Source organism: Pinus tabuliformis, chromosome 4_2 (genome assembly GCF_031772625.1).
Source record: "Pinus tabuliformis cultivar Carrire ecotype Pingquan chromosome 4_2, CPIR1, whole genome shotgun sequence".
NCBI lineage: Eukaryota > Viridiplantae > Streptophyta > Pinopsida > Pinales > Pinaceae > Pinus > Pinus tabuliformis.
In genome coordinates, this window is record NC_142304.1 from 1,186,022,653 (window position 1) to 1,186,044,516 (window position 21,864).

Consider the following 21,864-nt stretch of genomic DNA (forward strand, 5'->3'; position numbering starts at 1 on the left):
TTCGAGTAATGGTTTGGATCGGTTTCAATCCTAGTGAACCTCAGCTGCATTAGACAGCTATCAATCCTCTCATACTATGCCCGAGGTGTTTTTCTTCAAGCCATAGAGGGATTTCTTCCACTTGAATACATGAGATTCCTTGATCATGATTCTCAAACTCCTCGGGTTGTTCCAAACCTTGTGAACCTGCTGCATGAGGGGAATGGTCCCCGTATAATATTTTCCTTCGGTACATTTCAGACATGTACCTTCATGCTCCTTTTTGAATTCAGGCATCCTAGTCACCATCTGTCTCACAGACCTCCGGTGCTGAGTCAATGGACATGGTCCCCAGTGGACTTCCTACAACTTGATACAACCCTGAACTCAAAAACATCTTTAAAAGATCTGTTTTCAAACATGTACCTTTCCATCGATAAGTGCCACCTTGTAACCTTTGACTTCCATTTCCGAGATGGACATCAGGTTCAATCAGGTACATAAAAGAGATTTTGGGGTTCCTTGCTTTCGTGGAAGAGTCGACCATTGTCTTTGATGACCCGCATATCTGTCATTCGGGCACTCCTTCGCATAAGGGCCGAACTCATAACCAAGACATCTACCTTTCCTTCCTACCCTTAGATCTGAACTTCCCAATGAAGTGATGCCATCGGAAGTTTTGCTGCGCCATTATAATAACATTCTCTGCTTCAACTTCACCCTAGGTGAATTATGAGGAACCCATTGATCCCTTTGTCTTGTCCCAACTGTATTTGGTGATTGCTCTTTCACTCTTGCTTGGGCATTGTGTTCACCTCAACTCTGATACCATGTTAGTTTTTGGTATGTTCTATGCTAGAGCAATTTATTTAAATTTTCACAGTTAGCAATCACATCAACATTACGATAAATTGCAGATAGAACATAAATATAATATGCAGAAGACAAGCCAAGACAAGAGGACACAAGATATGGCGCAAGCCAGGGACAAACCCCAATGTGGGGAAACCCTTGATCAATTCTTCTTATATTCTTCAATAGTTCAGCAGAGAGAGAGATAGTATAAATATACAAGATTGGTATTTATGACATCAGTAGAAAAAACGTGACCAAAGAAGACAATGCTGGTCGTACAGGACAAATCTTTCCTCTGAAGATCATACATCTGGTATCAACAGGATGTTCAACAAACTAAGCCAATCATGATCAACCTTTGACCCAAAACATCTCCCAGAACTCTGATGTCTTTCGTTGCACTAGTTGTGACTGCTTCAGCGGTTAGGGCACCAAACATTACAACACCAGTCCTCCAACAGTCATCAAAACATCCTTTAACCTTAGTAGTATTAACTCACAAGACAGCTCCTAGATTATGCTGATGATCTGGGCATATATGAGCCCTTAAACACTCATGAACAAACCTTGACTGTGGTGTTATGGCCTGTGGCCTAACACACAGTCTTCCTGTAGCTTCCAGGCAGCAGAACGTTATCCTTGATCCTTCAAAGATACCCCAACAGATCTGATCTGGCAGTAATACCTCTCTTCAGAAGCAGATATTCTGAATGTCTACCCCATGAAACCCTCTCTAGCACAATCTGAAGCACTGCGTCAAACCTCCTGGCCTCTGCGTCAGCCTGAAACCCTCTGCGTTAGCCCTCTGAGGCTCTGCGTAGCCTCTCTGGCCCTCTGCATCACTTCTGCAGCCTCTGCGTGGGTGACGCAGACCCTTATGGCCTCTGCGTGGCTCCTTCTTGCTCTACGTCTGCCTCTCTGCCTCTGCGTTGGTCTTCAAACACTATCTCTGCCTCTCTGCGTCGTACTCACTGCCCCTCGCTGCAACTCTGATCATTGGTTCGATTTCTCTTAGCAAACTCCGCGCTAGAAAATCGAACTGACTGATCACTCTGGTGTATCTCCAACTGACCCTTAAGCCTCCTCTTATACTTTTTCTGTTGAGTCTTCAACGGCTGAGATTACATCTCTAATCAACAACTAAGATTAGATTTGGCTTGATCCATGTCCTTTAGAACCTTCTAACCCAGTTTTATATTAATACCCATTAATATTTTTATTTTCCTAAGTTTAGACTTAGGAACCCATTAAAAATATTAATTATTTTAATATCTCCTTCACCGAGCAGAATTTCCCCAAACCATTTCTGGGTCTTGGAGATCTCATGTGCTTTAGCGTCTCCACCAATTCTCATGGCTAGAGCTAATCCAGGTGGATATTGGTGGCCACCCGCCTATTCCATGTGGACCCCCATCATTGTTTCTTTCAGTTTTTCAGTTTCCTTAATTGTAGCACAGTTTACCATTTTTGGTTGTCGTGTCCTGAACTTCCGGAGCCCTTTTGAGGCCCTAAACGACGTTTTTTTGGCAATGAGATCGCTCTAGGCATTCTAATTGAGATCGCATTTTCAGTGGTAGTCCTCAAAGAGATCTTTCTAACGAGGTAACATGCGTGTCAAACAGAGATAATATGACCAAGCTATGAACCCGGGAAGTTGGCTATCCAACTAACCCTAACGGGGCCCATAAACTCTTGGTGTTACATCTCCTCGGGTTAGAGTTTTGGTTGTTTAGGGTTTTCTCTTATTGTTCAATAATAAAAAGGCCCTTGAGCCTCATTGTAACTTAGTTTAGAGGCATGTAGCCACCACATCTCTTCTCAGAGATAAGGTACCATCGCCCGAGCTAGTCTCCTTTTCCATTCTGTTTGTAACAATATTTCATTATTTGATATTAATGAGAGATAGTGTTATTTCTGTTGCATCTCTGTATTTATGGTTATATTTGTAATTTGTTGCATCCCTGTTTAAGTTCAGATCAATGGTATTAGAGCGGTCTGCTTTTTCTCTTTCTTTTTTTTGCATGTCCCCAACAAGGTCGGGATATAAGGAGTTAGTGCTCAAACTGGTCGAACCTTTGCAAGACCAACCTCAGAAATCCCGATGGCCTCCCATGGGGGAAGAAAAGAAAGACGAGGGAGCAGGAGATCCTATCAAAATATTGCTCGAGGAGGCCCTCAAGAAACAAAGGAACGCGATGATGGATAACTTTGCCCAGATCCTTCAACGGTTGCCCACCGATGGCGCATCCACATCCAACAGTCACTCTGGAGGCTCCACACCTTTTAAGGTACAAGTAAACTTTGACATTCCCATATTTGAGGGCCAAATAGATGCAGACGCAGTAGATAAATGGTTGAATCTACTAGAAGGATATTTTTCTGTTCATGATTTTTCCAGCCGAGAAAAGATTACTTTTGCTCTTCTCAAAGTCACCCCCCATATCAAGGATTGGTGGGAAACCTATTGTGAGCAGAAGGATGAAAGTACGACCTCACTATTTTCAGCCGCTCCCACTTGGAATTCATTCCAGGACGCCATCAAGGAGCAGTACTACCCTGTCGGGAGCTACGAGGACAAATACATAAAGTGGACCACGCTGCAGCAGGGAAGGGACCAAGATGTGTTGGAGTTTACTAATGTTTTTCATACCCTTCGCATGAAGTTGGGTATCAAGGATTCTGAGAAACATTTGGTACTCAAGTACCACAGTTGCCTACATAGATACATCCAGGATGAGATGGAGTTCCTGGACATCTCCTTGCTTGGCACGGCGTACCGATACACCGTCAAGATCGAGCAAAAGTTTAAACAGAAGAAGCAAGACTTTGGATCTGCGAATCTGAAGCAAGGGAAAAGTGCCCCCAAGGACAAAGCCAAGGCAGGACGACCTAGGACAACCCGCAAAGGCCACAGGCAAAGGACAACACTGCGAAGCCGAAGAAGGACACGGGAAAGTGGTGTGAGTTCCATAAGAGCTCCACCCACAACACAAGTGAGTGTCGGGCAAGCAATCACTGGTGGCCAAACTGAAGGCTTCAGAATCGGATGCATGTTTTGCCTCTGAGTCAGAACCCGACAAGGGTAATGACAAAGGGAAGCAGATTATTGATGCAGAGCCCAATGCCACCATCGCCACCACAAAGATCCAAAAGGAGGCACCTGAAGATCTAGAGAAGGAGGGGCATCTCTTCCACTCCCAGATGTGGGTAAAGGGTTCCCCGCTATAGTTCATTGTAGACAACGGGAGCCAAAAGAACCTCATTGCAGCAGAGGTCGTGAAGCGGCTGGGCTTACCGACCACAACACACCCACAATCGTACACCATCAGGTGGCTTCACCAAGGACGGGATCTGCGCGTGAGCTAATAATGTCGCCTTCCATACAGCATGAAGCCCTTCACGAATGAGGTATTATGTGACATTGCTCCCCTTGATGTTTGTGATGTATTAGTAGGTCAACCATACTTGTGTAAGTGACATGCTGTGTATTAGTCAAGGCCTCGTTCTGTTATTGTTACATTGGGAAATAAGTTGTACAGGATACCAGAGGTAGCACCGCCTACTGCCATCTCTTTGGTTACTGCAAAACAATGCAATAAGCTCATTTCAAAACCGGGAAATTTGTTTTCCTGATGATACGCCCTCAAGGAAAGAAGAAGACAGTGGCCCCGACCTCTAGACAGGGCCCCTTCGCACAACAACAACAGATGGACAAGGTCGTGGAGGAGTACGAGGACATCTTCACCTCCCCCACTGGGGTGCCTATGCACTGTCAGGTCAAGCACTCCATCTTTCTGACCCTAGGTGTGTCGTTATCCAATGGACCAATCTATTGGCGCTTCGTTCTGGAGAACGATGAAATTAAGAGGCAAATTCAGGCGCTGCTTTAAAAAGGTCACATTCAACCGAGTTCATCGCCCTGTGGGAGTCTGATCGTGTTGGTACAGAAGAAAGATGGTACTTGGAGACTCTGTATTGGATATCGAGCGCTAAACAAGATCACTGTCCAGAATAGGTACCCAATTCCGTGGATTGATTACCTTCTGGACCAACTCAAGAAGGCAAAATATTTCAGCAAGATTGACTTGAAGTCCGGATATCACCAGGTACCAATCAAACCCTCCGATTTGTGGAAGACTGCCTTCAAATCCAAGGAGGGCCTTTTCGAATGGTTGGTTATGCCTTTCGGGTTGGTTAATGCTCCTGCAACCTTCATGAGGCTTATGGATGACATCTTGCAGCCATTCACCAACTCATTTGTAGTGGTATACTTGGATGACATACTAATCTTTAGCCAGAGTTGGGAAGAGCACCTCCACCACATCCGATAGGTTCTCCAAACACTGTGGCAACACAAGCTGTGTGCCAATTTGGAGAAATGCACTTTTGGCATGACCCAGGTTCAGTATCTGGGATACATTATTGATGAACGGGGGGTGCATGTGGATCCGTCCAAGATCCAAGTAATTCGGGATTGGCCAGCCCCAACCACTTTGACGGAGCTCCGCAGCTTTCTGGGTCTTGCAAATTTCTACCGCAGGTTCGTGTTGGGGTTCTCTCATATCACTTGGCCATTGAGTCAAGTCACCAAAGGAGGAGTGAAAGAAAAATTCTTTTGGTTTGAATGTCAACAGAAGGCATTCACATAGTTGAAAGATCACCTATGCTTTGCACCAGTGCTCACATTACCAGACTTACACCAACCATTTGAGATCAAGACAGATGCCTCTAACTATGCTATTGGGGCAGTCCTTACTCAACAAGGGCATATAGTGGCATATCATAGTGATACACTTTCAGACACAGTCCGGAAGTATCTCACTTATGACAAAGAGATGTATTCCATTGTGCAGGCCTGCTGACAATGGAAGCATTGCGTTTTGGGGAAGGAAACAGTCATCCACACAGACCATCTACCCCTGCAGTTCATATAGATGCAAGGAAAGTTGCAAAAATATCGCCATCAAAAGTGGTCCACATACCTGCAACAATTCGATTTGAATATCAAGTACAACAAGGGCAGCACAAATAATGTTGTAGACTGCCTCAACTAACCACCAATCGTGGCGTTAACCACCGTGCTCAACTCTTGTGGGCTCGAGACTTCTGATTGGCCACATCTCTACAAAAATGACCCAGAATTCAGCCACACATACCATACGCTCTTGGAGGGTCAGCGAGTTCCAGATTTTCACCTCCAGGATGCTCTGTTATGCCACCTGGGACACCTTTGTGTTCCTTCAAGCGAGCGTGCGAAGATGATTTGGGAAGCACATTACAGTCGGGCCGCTGGGCATTTCGGGGTCGAGAAAACGGTGGCAGCACTACATAAGTATTTCTATTGGTCGAATATTCGACAAGATGTCGGGAAGTACATCAGATCCTGCACTGCTTGCGCCATTGCCAAACTGACCATCAAGAAGCAAGGTCTCTATACTCCACTGCCTACCCCTAGTTGACCTTAGGAATCCATCTCCATGGATTACATGTCAAGCCTTCCTTCTATTAAGCATGGCAGTGACTGTGTTTTTGTGGTCGTCGGTAGGTTTTCGAAGATGGCCATTATGGCAGCTTGCAAGAAGAGCATCAAAACAGAAGCCACTGCTAAACTCTTCTTTGAATGAGTGTGGGTACACTTTGGGATCCCACAGTCTATCATCTCAGATCGGGACAGCAAGGTCCTCAGTACATTTTGGTCCAGTCTCTGGTTGATGTTGGACACCAAGCTCACTAAGTCCACAACTTTCCATCCCCAAACTGATGCCAAACAGAGGTTGTCAATAGGATGATCGTACACATTCTGCGCATATACAACTCAAAGCATCCACGCACATGGGATGAGAGCCTCCCCTATATCCAACACAACTACAACCAGGTTCTCCACAGCTCGACTGGCCACAACCCTTTTCAGGTGGGCTTGGGATTCCAGCAACTATGTCCCATTGATGTGGCCACGCCATTTGCAGCGACTCAGGCAAATTCGGCTCATGTCCAGTTTGAAGCCGACGAGGCATATAACTTCATTGAGCACATTCAACACATCGGCCAACAGGTCCATGACATATTGGACAAAGCCAATGCTAAGAACAAGCAGCGACATGATAAACATCGGGTGCCACACAAGTTCCATGTGGGCGACAAAGTTTCGCTACATCTGCAGAAGGAGCACCTCGCTCGACCCCACCACAAGATTCGCCCGCTTCTATATGGGCCATACACCATCACCAAGGCTGTGGAAGATATTGCTTTTGAGCTCAACATTCCCCCATTCCTTGGCCTGTACCCAGTGTTCAATGTGGATCACCTTTGGCCATACTTTCCACTATTACTGGACACATCCGACATTGCAGAACAACTCACACCAACAAAGTTAAACCCAGACTGCATGGAACAAGCTGCAACTTATCATTTCATGAACACACAGATCAAGAACACTCGCCATCAAAAGATCCAACTGTATCGAGTTGTCAAAGCTGGCCAACTTTTGCACCAAGGAAAATGGCTCACTAGGGACCAAGTTCAACAGAAGTTTCCCCATCTCATGGAGGAACTCAATGCAATGGAGACCATTGCTTTTTAATGGGGGAGGAATGATCCAGGTGGACGTTGGTGGCCACCCACCTATTCCACGTGGACCCCCACCATGTAGGAATTTACAGGGTAAGTTCCTCAGACAGAAAACCAAAGGACACTGCTCACAAACAGATCACAGATCAATACACCAGTACTTTTGACGTGGTTAAAACCCCCAAAGAGGGAAACAATCCATGATCTGAGCCAACGCGGCCACTTCAGGCAATTTATTAATAAAAGAATGAAAATTTACATAAGCTTCTCTCATGCACAGATTACCCTACAAATGACCCTCCATGCGCTTTAAATAGAAATCATGGACCAATCGGGTGTTAAGCCATGGATCAAGTGTCGGTAATACCGAGGAGAGAATGAACCGTCGGATCACTACATATCGTGACCGTTGGATTGTAAATTACAAAATGTACAAGGTAAAAAAACACACTTTACCTAACTCTATACCTAACTCTATACTAGACCAAGTTGTACTTAACTATTTCCTATGTGTCGGAATATCCTAACAACCGCCCTTAAGAACAACTTGGGATAGGATTGAAGGATTTACAAATATGACACAATAGGAGAAGGAAGGAGGCACTAGAGCCTATCACCCCTTAGTGACAACTTCCTGAACTCCAACCATAAATCGAAGTTTAGTGAACTTCGCCTCTGTGAGAGCCTTTGTAAAGATGTCTGCAACTTGATCATCTGTTGAACAATATTGCACTTCAAGAACATGGTCATGAATGAGCTTTCCGATGAAGTGCATGTGCAGTTCAATGTGTTTGCTGCGCTGATGCTGGACTGGATCTTTGCATAGCTGAATGGCACTTTGATTATCACACTAAAGTGTAGTCGGATGCTGCTGTTGAAAGCCAAACTCTGACAGGATCTGACCAAGCCACAAGGCTTCCTTACTAGCTTCTACGGCACCACGATATTCTGCTTCTGCTGAAGAAAGAGAAATGGCACCTTGTTTCTTGCAAGCCCATGTAATAGGTCCTGAACCAAGAGTGAAGTTTGAACACATAACCTACAGTAGACTTCCGATCATCAGGGTCACCAGCCCAATCAAAATCAGTGAAACCAACCAATAGAGGAGATGCTTCGGCACTGTAATGAATACCAAACTGAACTGTACCTCGAACATAACGAAGTATTCTTTTAGCTGCTTTCCAATGACTTTCACGTGGGTTTTGCATAAACCGAGCAACAAGGCCAACAACAAAGGAAAGGTCAGGACGAGTATGGGTTAGATACAAAAGTTTTCCTACAAGTTGTCGGTATAAGGTAGCATCAACTTCAGGAGAAGTACAAGTGACTGAAAGTTCTGAAAGGGAGAAGGGGCTGGCTTACAGTCTTCCATGTGAAAGTTGCGTAGAATATCACAGGCATACTTGGACTGAGAAAGGGAAATACCTTCCTTGGATTGCAAGACTTGAAGACCGAGAAAATAATGTAAGTGTCGTAAGTCTGTCATTTCAAACTTCCTTTTAAGGCTAGACTTCACATGGTTTATAAGGTTGGGATCACTACCAGTCAGGATAAGATCATCAACATAAAGAAAAAAAATGATAAGAGACTTGGCCACTTTCTTGGTGTAGACAGTATTGTCAGAATGACACCTAGAAAAGCCATTTTCTAAAAGAAAGTTATCCATTTTGGCATACCAAGCTCGAGGAGCTTGCTTGAGACCATAAAGGGATTTCTTAAGCAGACATACAAGGCTGGAGTCTATTTGTATAAAGCCAATACGTTGTTCCATATAGATTTCTTCATGCAAGTCCGCATGCAAGAAAGCGGATTTAACATCCATCTGATGGACTTCCCATTTGAAAGAGGCAGCAAGGGAAAGAACAAGGCGGATAGAGTTCATTTTGGCAACAGGGGAGAAGGTTTCAGTATAGTCAATGCCTTCAATTTGTGAAAAACCCTTAGCAACAAGACGAGCTTTATGTTTATCAACTTTCCCATCTGGTCCATACTTGGTTCTATAAACCCATTTGCATCTAACAAGTTTTCGTCCCTTTGGTAGAGGAACAAGATCCCATGTATCATTTGCCAATAATGAATGATATTCTTCATTCATAGCTGCTTCCCAATCTAGATGGCCTAAAGCTTCTGCAAAGGTGTCAGGATCATAATTCATTGAAGCTTGAGCCAGTAAAGAAGAGGCTCTCTCGAACTGAGAACGTGTACGTCACTGATCTGTAGGATCACCGGTAAGATCACCTGCTGCATTCCGAGTAGGACGGACCCATTTTGGAAGCTGAGGAGCTAAAGGAGGATCCTGAGAAGGTGGGGGAGGATTTTCATCCTCGCTTTCATCATTTGAAGAAGAAATATTTTCAAAAGTAGAAGAGATATGGAGAGGTGGCACATCCGCCAAACTAGGCTCGCAGGCCGATATATTTTCATCAAACTTTACATCTCTTCTACTGATAACATTTTTGGACTTAAGTGGAATAAGTCTATATCCTTTGACATCTTCAGAATATCCAACAAAAATACATTTTGCACTCTTAGGTTCTAAAGCTTTATGTTTCTCATCTGGAATATGAGCCCATGCTTCACTTCCAAAAACACGAAAGTGACTTACATCTGGTTTGATTGAGCTCCATGCTTCTTCTGGAGTGATATTCTTTAAAACCTTAGTAGGAGTGCGATTTATTATGTAATTTGCACAGTTAATTGCTTCTGCCCAATAATTAAAACTAAGTCCTTTAGAATGAAGCTTACAATTAGCCATTTCCTTTAAGGTGCGATTCTTCCTTTCAGCTACACCATTTTGTTGTGGAGTATATGGAACAATATGTTGCATTTGAATTCCATTCTCAGTGCAAAAGTTGATGAATGTGTTTTTAACACATTCTCCGCCATTATCAGATCTTAGCTTAAGAATTTGATGTCCGGATTGTTTTTCAACAAAGGCCTTAAAGGCCAAGAACATGTTAAATACTTCACTCTTGAGTTTTAAGAAGTATACCCAAGTGCGTCTAGAGAAATCATCAATGAAAGTTAAGAAATACTTGTAGCCAGAGAATGAAGCAACTGGAAGTGGACCACATAAATCACCATGCACGAGCTGTAAAGGGGCTGAGGCGTGCCAAGAGGCACGTTTTTCAAAACTGTCCTGATGATTTTTTCTGAGTACACATCTGGAACAAACACCATCTCTGCAAGATACCATGGGAAGACCTGTCACCATATTTTCTTTACATAGATTCTGAAGAGAGCGATAGTTTAAGTGACCAAGTCGCTCATGCCAAAGTTTGCTCACTTCATCATTATGAGCAACAAATACTGAGGGAAGATTTGACGAACCAAAGTTGTGAAACTTATACAACCTTGTAGAATCATCAGCAATGCCAGTAGCTAAAATCTGTCTAGGATCTCTTAGGTCCTTAATTACAACATCGTGAGGTGAAAATTCAACGATTTTACCTTCACCTGAATGGGTTATGGATATACAGATAGAAGGTTGCAGGATAAGGTTGGAACACATAATACATCATTAAACTGACCATTGTCTAGATGAACAGTTCCAGTCCCTACAACACTAAGAGATCTATCATCACCAACATATATATTTTTGGTGTTACAATCATTTAAAGAAGAAAACATGGCTTTGTTTTTGGCCATGTGATAAGAAGCTCCAGAATCAATGAGCCACTCATGAGAATGAGAAGAAGAAGATACATTTAGTGCATAGCCAGACCGAGATGCTTGACAACCACATGCAGAAAGTGCCATTCCTGAAGATGAAGTTGAAGTTGAAGATTGCTCCAAATGGATGTTATGCTTCTTCATTGCTGCTTCCAAGGCTTCCATCTTCTTAAAGCATTTGGATTCTAAGTGGCCATCTCGATTACAAAAGTTGCAATGTCTATCAGTCTTCTTTCCTTTGTTTTTATTTGTCTTATCATTTTGTTGAAATGATTTTTCATTTTGAGGCTGAAATTGCTTAGGACCCTTGTTTGGTTTAGGACCATTCTTTTTAGGATACAACTTCTTAGGATTCTTTGGATTTGGTTGCTGCTGGGCGGCTAATGCTTTCTTAGAAGAGTTTCCAAGATGAAGAAGACCAAGGTGTAAGAGTTTTTCTTGTTCTCTTATTAAATAATCACAAAACGAATCAAAGGAAGGGGACTTGTAGTTTTGTCCTTGAGAAATGAAGGCTTCTCTTGTAGAATGGAAGGTGGAAACAAACACAGAATAGGATGGTCCCAACTTAGTAAGAATGGAGTAGATAAGGCTACTATCTTCTTTCTTAACCTTAACACCTTCCAAGAGAAGTCTAAGGGTCTTGAACTTGGACAAAAAATCTTCAATGCAAGAAAAATTATTGGGGTCGAATGTAAGCAATTCATTTTCAAGTTGATGGGCTTTAAGTTCATTTTTAATTCCAAAGACTTTAGTAATTTGTTGCAGTGTTTCATCAGGAGTATCAAGTTCTGCAATATGGAATCTAAGATCTGGAGAAATAGACATCCCTATCAACCCACGTGCTTGGTCTTGCCTATTTTCCCATTTAGCTGCCTTATCTTCATCTTTCGGTTTGGTCTCTTGGCCTGTGGCTATTCTGTAAAGACCTTTACTTCTAAGTAAATCCACAATATAGGACCACCATTGGAAGTAGTTAGTGCTATCAAGAATGACTTGGCATGGACTTTCCATTTTTAACAGAAACTGAAGTTGTAGATGCTGAAACTAAGTGTACCAATGGAAAGATCTCGAAAAATTAGGCCGTTTAAAAAAAATGGTTCTGAAAACGGCTTCCGGATGAAGAAGTTATGGCTTTTTGAAAAAAAATTGATGAAGTCGCCGACGAAGTGCGGGAATGTGCAAAAATGAAAAAATCCGCCCCCAAAATTGGAGACTTGAACCCAAGACCTCTACTCTCATAAATTAGCTTTGCACCAAGTGAGGTATACAAAAAGTTTGAGAGAGAGAGAGGGGGGGGGTTGATGCTTTGGGTTGCGTGCTTGCTTTGAGAAGGCTCTTTTTCCCTACAAAACAAAAAACACAAAACCCAACATGGACATACAAAAAAAAAATGAACCTTGCGGCTCGAAGTTAGCTTTAGTCGAAAAACTAAATATTTTAAAAAATGAACCTTGCGGCTCAAAGTTAGCTTTAGTCGGAAACTAAATATTTTCAAAAATGAACCTTGCGGCTCAAAGTTAGCTTTATCCAGAAACTAAATATTTTCCTCAATGTTTCTGATTTTCCGAGATCACACTAAGGCACAACGGAAAAGAGCATACGCATGAGAAAAATCCTTCCTTTCTGTTTTTGATATTGCCCAGATCGCACAAAGTCGCAGGGCAAAGTGCATACGCAGAAATGAAAGGTATAGATCCGGTAATAAAAAAAGCTAAATAAACCGAAAACCGAAATAAACAAAGAGAAAATAACTGTAAACTGCAAATAAACACTGTATACCTCCAGATCTTAAAAATGACGCAGCTAGGGCTACCGGAAACCTTTTCGCGTGAAACGAAAGGGGTTTCTCACTGGAACAGATGCTCCCAACACAACAGAGCAGTCCTCTCGGCCCGAAAGCAGTCAGAAACAATAGATCTTGAAACGATAGTCGGATGCAATTCTACCGGCTTCAGATTTGGATCACCAATGGACGCGACCCTCAAATAGCTCTGATACCATGTAGGAATTTACAGGGTAAGTTCCTCAGACAGAACACCAAAGGACACCGCTCACAAACAGATTGCAGATCAATACACTAGTACTTTTGACGTGGTTAAAACCCCCAAAGAGGGAAACAGTCCACGGCCTGAGCCAACGCGGCCACTTCAGGCAATTTATTAATAAAAGAATGAAAATTTACATAAGCTTCTCTCATGCACGGATTACCCTACAAATGACCCTCCATGCGCTTTAAATAGAAATCGTGGACCAATTGGGTGTTAAGCCACGGATCAAGTGTCGGTAATACTGAGGAGAGAATGAACCGTCGAATCACTACATATCATGACCGTCGGATTGTAAGTTACAAAATGTACAAGGTAAAGAAACACACTTTACTTAACTCTATACCTAACTCTATATTAGACCAAGTTGTACTTAACTATTTCCTATGTGTCGGAATATCCTAACACACCATTGTTTCTTTCAGTTTTTTAGTTTCCTTAATTGTAGCACAATTTACTATTTTTGGTAGTTTTTCGGGTTATGAACTTCTGAAGTCATTTTTAGGCCCTAAACGACTTTTTTTTGGCAATGAGATCACTTTTTTAGTTGTAGTCCTCGGAGAGATCCTTCTAACGAGGTATCATGTGTGTTAAATAGACATAATATGACCAAGATACGACCCCGGGAAGTTGGCTGCCCAACTAACCCCAATGGGGCCCATAAACTCTCGGTGTTACATCTCCTCAGGTTAGGGTTTTGGTTGTTTAGGGTTTTCTCTTATTGTTCAATAATAAAAAAGCCCTTGAGCCTCATTGTAACTCAGTTCAGAGGCATGTAGCCGCCACATCTCTTCTCAGAGATAAGCTACCATCGCCCGAGCTAGTCTCATTTCCATTCTGTTTGTAAGCATATTTCATTATTTGATATTAATGAGAGATAGTGTTATTTCTGCTACATCTCTGTATTTATGGTTATATCTATAATTTTTTGCGTTCCTGTTTAAATTCAGATCAAGAGCACATCCGATGCTACCCCAAATCAACACTCCCTCTTAGCAAGGAATGTGCTCTAGTAGTTCTCCACCACTGAGCATCATCTTGATTAGATAACATTGGTACCTGTGTTGATGCTAGACCTTCCTGCCCAACATCCTCTGCACTGCTGCATCCTGTATTGCTTCCCATGGCTCTACCATTGCCACTGCTACATCTGTACGACAACTCCCTTTGCATCCGTGCTGTTGTTGGTCCTTTCTCCCAACACTGCATCTGCACTACAGTTCTCTCTCATCATGCTGCATCATGCTGCCCATACCACTACCACTGCTACTGCTGCACTGCAACTTAGTTACTGAGAAGTAACTGATCCACCCAACTACTAACATTATTGTCGGGTTAGAAACCCTCCCGATGATGAAGCTCCCTTTGCTACTATCTTGTGCTCCCTCTGCAGCCTTTACGCTGTTGCAACACCTTTGTGCCTTTTGCACTGCTGCAAACACCTTTGTGCCTTCCTGCACTGCTTCAACCTCCTTTGTGCCTCTCGCACTGCTACAACCTCTCTGCGCTGCTAGGGACTACTGCACTTAGCACTCTCTGCCGCTTCGTCCACATATGCTTCCACCGACATTTGCCATCCCGCTACTATCACTTTGAGGCTCCTATAGCCGGATCTGATCCAAGAGTTTGGGTACCTCAAGGATCCTGCTGCTCATCTCCTGTAGTCCTCTTGACTACAGGTCGATGTCTCCCCACCTCTTCTCTAGAGGTACATGAGCACTCATGGCACAATCGTCATCGTCCTCTACCCCCTTTTCCACCTTCGCTAGCATTTCCTTGGAGTCAGACTCCTCTCCCTTATTCTTCTTCCTCGGACACTAGTTTGCATAATGGCCTAGTTCCCCACAGTTGAAGCACCTTATCTTGGAGAGGTCCTTTTTCATCCTCTTCCCTGTTGCTTCGCAGATGCCAGAGTTGCATCCTCTTCCTCCTCTTTCTTGACCTAGGCTCCTTTGCTACTACTTCCCACCTTGGTTAGCTGTCTGACCTCTTTTTGACGAAGAGCTGCCCATAGTTTTTCCCAATCTGGAAGATGCACTCTGCCCAAAATGCTTTGGACAAACGTCTCCCACTCCTCGAAGACTGCATTCAAGGCAGTTCTCACCATTAAGTCCTGATCCCGCGTGGCCCCTATGGAAGTCAGTTGATCAGACACGACTTCACAAGGTGTCAGGTATAGACAATGGAGCGTCAACTCACATGACAGGGGTTAGATAATATTTCTCTAGCTATAGTGAGTAGCAGATGGACTTCCAGATTACAATGGGAAACAAAACAAAGTGTACTCCAATGGGAAGAGGTACCATCGATTTTCAAAGTGAGTCAGGGTCATATACCAACACTACAGATGTATTGCATGTGCCGGGATTGGGTATGAACCTACTTTTAGTATCCCAGCTACAAGATAGGGGATATGATGTTCACTTCGTAGGGAAGAGTGTTTGTCAAACACCTTATTATGAATAAAATATTCATAACTATATATATTATTATTATTATATATATATATATATATACATATATATATACATACATACATACATACATACATACATACATTAAAATAATAAAATAATATAATAAATAGATATTAATCAATATTTAATAAGCTAAATTAAATTAGGTGCCCAATTAGTTTTGAAAGGGCATTTATGTCAAAAGACATGTCTTTAATCCTTGTGGCCAGTTAGCTCCTATAAGGAGAACCGCCCAAGGAATTTTAAAACATCATCATATTGAGTAATAAAATATAAATTGTTTATGCATACAAATGTGTATTCACTTGACGAATATAGGTGAACAAAATTATTGTTCCACACCTGAGTTGGAAGAGGGTAAGACAGATTGGAGTTCGAAGTAACAGGTTGTATAAGTTGCAGCTCGATTCTCCAATGGCACTGGTAAGTAGTGACAGTAGTAGTGGGAAGGAACTGAATGAGCTATGAGATAGGAGAATGGGACACTTACATCATGGAGCACTCAAAATGCTCAGAGAGACAGTAACAGGTGTTCCAGAACTTGACACGGAACATGATGATGTGTGCAGAGGGTGCGTGCTTCGGAAATATGCTAAGGAAGCATTCCCAAGAAGCGACAACAGAGCAGATGGTGTGTTAGGACTTACACACTTAGGTATCTGTGGCCCGATGTCCACTAGAGCTCTCACTGGTGCTGAATATTTCATCACCTTTATTGATGATCATTCCAAGAAAACCTGTATCTACTTCTTAAAGACTAAGGATGAGGTCTTTGATCGTTTCAAAGAGTTTAAGTCTCTCTTGGAGAATGCGATAGCGAAGAAGATCAAGGTACTTCACTCAAATAATGGGGCAGAGTATATTGATAAAGACTTCATGGACTTTTGTGCGAAGCGAGGCATCAGATGGGAGTGGACAACTCCATACAATTCACAACAGAATGGAGTATCAGAGCGGAAAAATAGAACTATAGTTGGGACTGCAAAAGGAATGTTATATAAATAGGATTTGCCCAGGTTTCTATGAGTTGAGGCATGTAATACAACAGTGTATATTCATAACAAAACTCTTCATAGAGCATTGGGGAAAAAAACACTAGAAGGGGTCTTCACAGGGAAGAAGCTAGAAGTTAGTCACTTCAAGATCTTCGACAACATTGCTTATTGCCATGTGCCAGATGAGAAGTGCACCAAGTTAGATCAAACTGCAGAGAAGGGGTTCCTCGTTGGATATAGTGAAACCTCAAAGGCATACATGATCTACATTCCTAGCAATAAGAAGATCGTGGTGAGACGAGACGTGAAGTTCATGGAGGATTGATCTTTCAAAGGATCTCGTGAGATGCCTACAGGTGATCAGAGTAAGCCAACATAAGCTCCATTGGTATAGCCACAGGGGCAACCAGTGGGATCGCCAGTGGGATAGTCACAAGGATCTAGTACAGTAACTAGTACCAACATTTTCTCAGGTACATGAGATCTAGTGAGTTCACAGTAGGCGGAGTAGCAGAGGCAGGATGAGGACCTGGTTGAACCTCCCACCGTTAGTGGTCGAGCTAGTAGAGAGGTTCGTCAGACATTGAGAGATGCAAAGGAATTTATTGGAACTCCTATGACGAACAAGAGACAAGACAAATATCTTGGCATGTACCAAGCATTGGTGGCTCGGGTTGTAGAACCTTTTAGCTTTCAGGAGGGCGCACAACATCAGGTGTGGGTAGATGCCATGGTAGAGGAGTATATCTCTATCATGACGAATGATGTTTGGGAGGTAGCACCGAGACCTGAGGATAGGTGAATTGTAGGTTAGTGTTGGATCTACAAGATCAAGTACGTTGGAGATGGCAATGTGGAGAAGTACAAGGCAAGATTTGTGGGAAAGGGGTGTGCACAAAAGGAAGGAATATATTATGACGAGACCTTCGCTCTAGTTTCTAGATACACTTTTATCTAGTCAATTATATCCCTTGCAACTCAGATGGGGTGGTGGATTCACTAGATGGACGCTAATACAACATTCTTGAATGAGGTGATTAGAGGATTCAGGAGATGCCCCACTTTTGTTGATCAAAATGACTTGGCAATTCATGTTGTCTTAAGAATTCATGATTTCTTAAGTCTAGATCATTCTAGTTGGACTCTCCTCATTGAGCTGTTTCCGGTGGTATGTGGCACACCAGGAGAGCCTTCACTATTTGGGAGTTATGATTGTTAGAAGTCAAAGAAACCAAACTGTGGCTACAAACCCCAAATGGATGGTGATTTGGCACTACATCATTGGCTATCTCATTATTCAAATCAAGGAAGTAGGGCTTCCCATCAAAATCGTGGAAAAAATGATTTATGAAGGGTTTCAAAGATTCATTTTTTGAGGCAATGAGCTATGAGTGGTTTTTTGACTCAAGTTAAAAATTAAAGCTTGATTCCTTGGGCTTCAAGCTTTCAAAATAATTCAAATTTTATTATTTTCCTCCCTCCAAATTAGGAGCTCATTGCATCCTTTGAAGCCCCTCCAAATGCCTATAAATAGGATGAGATTTCTCCTCCAAAATATGAACTAAACGATTATTCTCTAGTATTTTGAGATCTGAACTTCTCTTCGGCCCTGTGGGAATATTGTTGAATCAATCGAGTGGATGGATTAAAGAAGGGTTTTTGGCATTTTGTTTATGGCTTGGGTGAAGGATTCGTTTGGGCATGAATTCTTCCAGGTCGATGATTGCAATTTTGAGCCATTATAGATTCAAATAGCACACCTACACGACCCTCTAAGGCATTGAATTTTACAAGACAATGAAGGTGTAATTTTTTTGGTTTCAGGTCTGTCAACCTTGCTCTAAAGTATTTACCATCTTTGAAGAACCAACGAAGAGTATTCATGCATGAATCCAATGTGATAATCCTACAATTAAGGGTTGTAGTCACTAAAAGAAAGATTCAAGCTCTTGAATCATTACCTTACAGAAAAGTGTCCTATCTCTAGTAAATTTTAGATTCGGCCTTGTTATCGCTCAAACTAGTAGGGGTCCTAGAAGTGGATCCTAGAGGGGCAACTGCTAGGTCAAGGGCAACAATGGAGTAATAACCCACTATCACCTTAGCTAAAGCTCCCTAGTCTTTACGAAATTTCACCGATGGGAGGAGACCTGACACGAAGGGAATCACCTAGATAAATGAGCCAATAAAGGGAAAGGAGTGATTCCTAAAGGCCTATTCACAAGAGAGACTAAATTGCGGTTTGCTTGCTTGAAAAGCAAGGTGTAAGGCTCTTTAAGAAGGGCCGAGGGGATTTCTAGGGCTAGGGTTTTCAAATGAGACTTGTAATACAGGGGCCTAGTCCAAGCAATCTTTGTGGAAGCTTGTATTCCAAGTGGTCTATGTGAAGTTGTCTTTAAGAGGTTATGGGAACAAGTGGACTCACAATTTGGTCAAGGGGGTGGAGTTGATCGATCAAGGGTATGCTTGACCTAATTGGGGAGGAGAAAGGGATCAAAGGAAGAATCTTCAATGAAATTAATGCAATGACCTCTATGAGGCTGCTAGCCTAGGGAAACCTAGGGTAGGAAATGGTCCTCGAGCTAGGGCTTGCAATATCTTGAGATCCCACTGTTGGATTTGCTTCAAATTTGGAGGTCCTCTAGAGCAAACTCCAGCGATTCTTCAATGAAATTAATGCAATGACCCCTATGAGGCTACTAACCCAGGGAAACCTAGGGTAGGAAATGGTTCTCGAGCTAGGGCTTGCAATATCTCAAGATTCCACTGTTGGATTTGCTTCAAATTTGGAGGTCCTCTAGAGCAAACTCCAACGTAGTTGTGGACCAAAAATCGAAGTGTTTGGATGGCTAGATTGTGAGATAATTGATGCCCTAGGTGACCTATGTAGGCTAGACCTAGAAATAGGAGAGAAAGGTGAGAAAAATATGCTTTAGGGTGATCACCTATGGAGGACTAGTGCCTAATCCTTTGGGAGAAATGGAGTCAAGATGATTCCAATGTTTGGGATGGTTTCACTTCATCAAGGAGGCCTTTAGAACAATTTCGCATGGCAATTAGGGCATGGGACAATTGCTTCAAGGTCTTTATACTTCGATGTGCAATATGTGATGACTTATCAAGATAAAAATATCTTTAGGAACATTCACTTATTCAAACATGGCCCATGACATGATGCAACACTATAAAAAGACAAATTTCCACCATTTCACACAAGAAAAGCAACAAATTTCAGCCTAGTATAGCGAAATTCCCCAACAACATGCATGTGACATAAGAAAAAGACAAAATAGCATTAAAAGAGCACTTGCATGTGAGAACAAGTATATCCAATCATCATCATATGCCAATACAGAAGCTCCAAGACAAAAATGAAGAGATCCAAACATCAAAATTCATCCATCCATCCAATTTCATCCTCCAAAAAGAATAGCGAAAATCTCACAAGAGAGACTGATCCAATCCAACTGATGATGATGATCAAATGATTCCATCACACTTCTATTTATACACTTCCTAATGAATTCAATATGGCTAATTAGGTCTAATTTAGCCCCTAGAATAAAATAATGTGTATAATAGCATTGACTTTTGGTGACAAGCCCACCAAATAGCTGAATAATACATGAATAAGCCTCTCAAGAGGGTCGAATGATCAACTGAGTGAGTTGTTGGGCCTTTGAGGAGGCCTAATGAAATCCAATGGGTGCCATGATGTAGAAATGGACTCCCAACGTAGTGGACAAGGGGTTGGCCCCTTGTCTTCCAAGCAAAAACGTGTGGTGCTCCCAAGTGGGTGTGGGGGCACAAGGTCATCCTCATTGGTCTTCAAATGGATCGAAAGTTCCTGTAGACTAGTTGTAAGTGTTGGAATGATGACATAAACCCTGCCTCTGCAGTGGGGAACAATCCTCTGGACCCTGGAACATTTGCCAAGTGTATGGTGCATTTGTGGAGCTGGCTGGGCATGGTGAACCAAGTGCATCTTCCTTGTCCAAAAGGTGGAATAGGAGTAATCAACGAATGCTGCTGGGGATCCATGAAGTAATCTCGGCTATGGTGGAGGCCCATGGCTCTCAACACTCACCCTACAAGTGCCAATGTGGCTCTCTAGAGGGATAGGACCCCGTATAGGGAGACCAAGCCCCAAATGGCAATCCATCTGCAATCCTGCATAAGATCCAATGCGTCTCCTTGCCCTCCAATACAACAAATCATTAGAATAATCAAGTAAAAGAGCTTACAAGTCAGAGAACCAGTGGGGCACTTCATGGTGGCATGCCCTTCCATAGTGGTCTTTGGCAAGTACAAGTGTCTCCAAGCTCAAAAAGGTGATTAAACAAGGACCCTATTAGGTGGTTTCAACCTCTAAAGGGGGTGGCATGTCCATGGTACATCCTTCAAATGGTGGAGGCATGGGATAACGAGATGGAACAAAGTAGGGGATGAAGAGGAAAACCTAGGTCACATGCCATGGTACAAGGGTAGCTAATGAAAGGTAAGCCCATACTTGGGTAAATGATGTGTAGGAAAGAGTAATCATGGTACATGAGTTACCCCAACCTTGATTTTTCCACCTTTCTTCATATGCCTTTTGCCTTCTATGATTTTTCTTTGGTTAACTGCTTGGGGTTGAGAGCATGATGTGTAAAGTATAGCAGTGGACACTATTATATAAAAAATTTATTAATTAATAGTTATTAGGCAAAGGGCATGATCTTTGTCAAAGATCATGCCCATTCACTAAGAGGCACCCAAGGCAGTATAAAGCCAGGGGCCTCCCACAAATTGTAATCATCTTCTATCTTTTAACAATAATAAATATGAATTTGTTGAGTATTTGAATGCGTTTGTGCCATCTGGTATTAGAGTTGCTTATTTGAAAAAGTTGCGTTACTATTTCCTTGATGGTGCGTGGATGATTTTTTTGGAGACTCCATTTTTTCATGAGAATCTGCTGAATTTGTTGAATATGATGAATTGTGCTGTTGATTACCTCCATCAAATCATTTTAGTGCTTATCTTAATCGTGTCTCGTGTCTCCCAACCAACTGGTCGACAGTTGGTCTCATCATCTCACAGGGACTACCCCCCTTAGCCGCAGGAGACAGGCTTAAACGGAGGGATCGGGGATCAGAGTGACAGCCCCCGGTCTGAGCGTTGTCGTGCCAATCCGCGCGACAACAGGTAGTATGAAATTCATCACATAAATGGATGCTATTATCACAAATTTATGCAACTATACTTTCATGTAGTTTTACCTTGAAAGATGTA

At 42.5% G+C, this 21,864-nt stretch overlaps 1 protein-coding gene across 2 annotated transcripts in view; it reads left to right on the top strand.

Annotated features, from left to right (window-relative positions):
• Positions 1-21,864, top strand: part of LOC149173919 (protein NO VEIN-like) — a 601,966-nt gene that overhangs the window by 336,892 nt on the left and 243,210 nt on the right. The window lies entirely within an intron of this gene.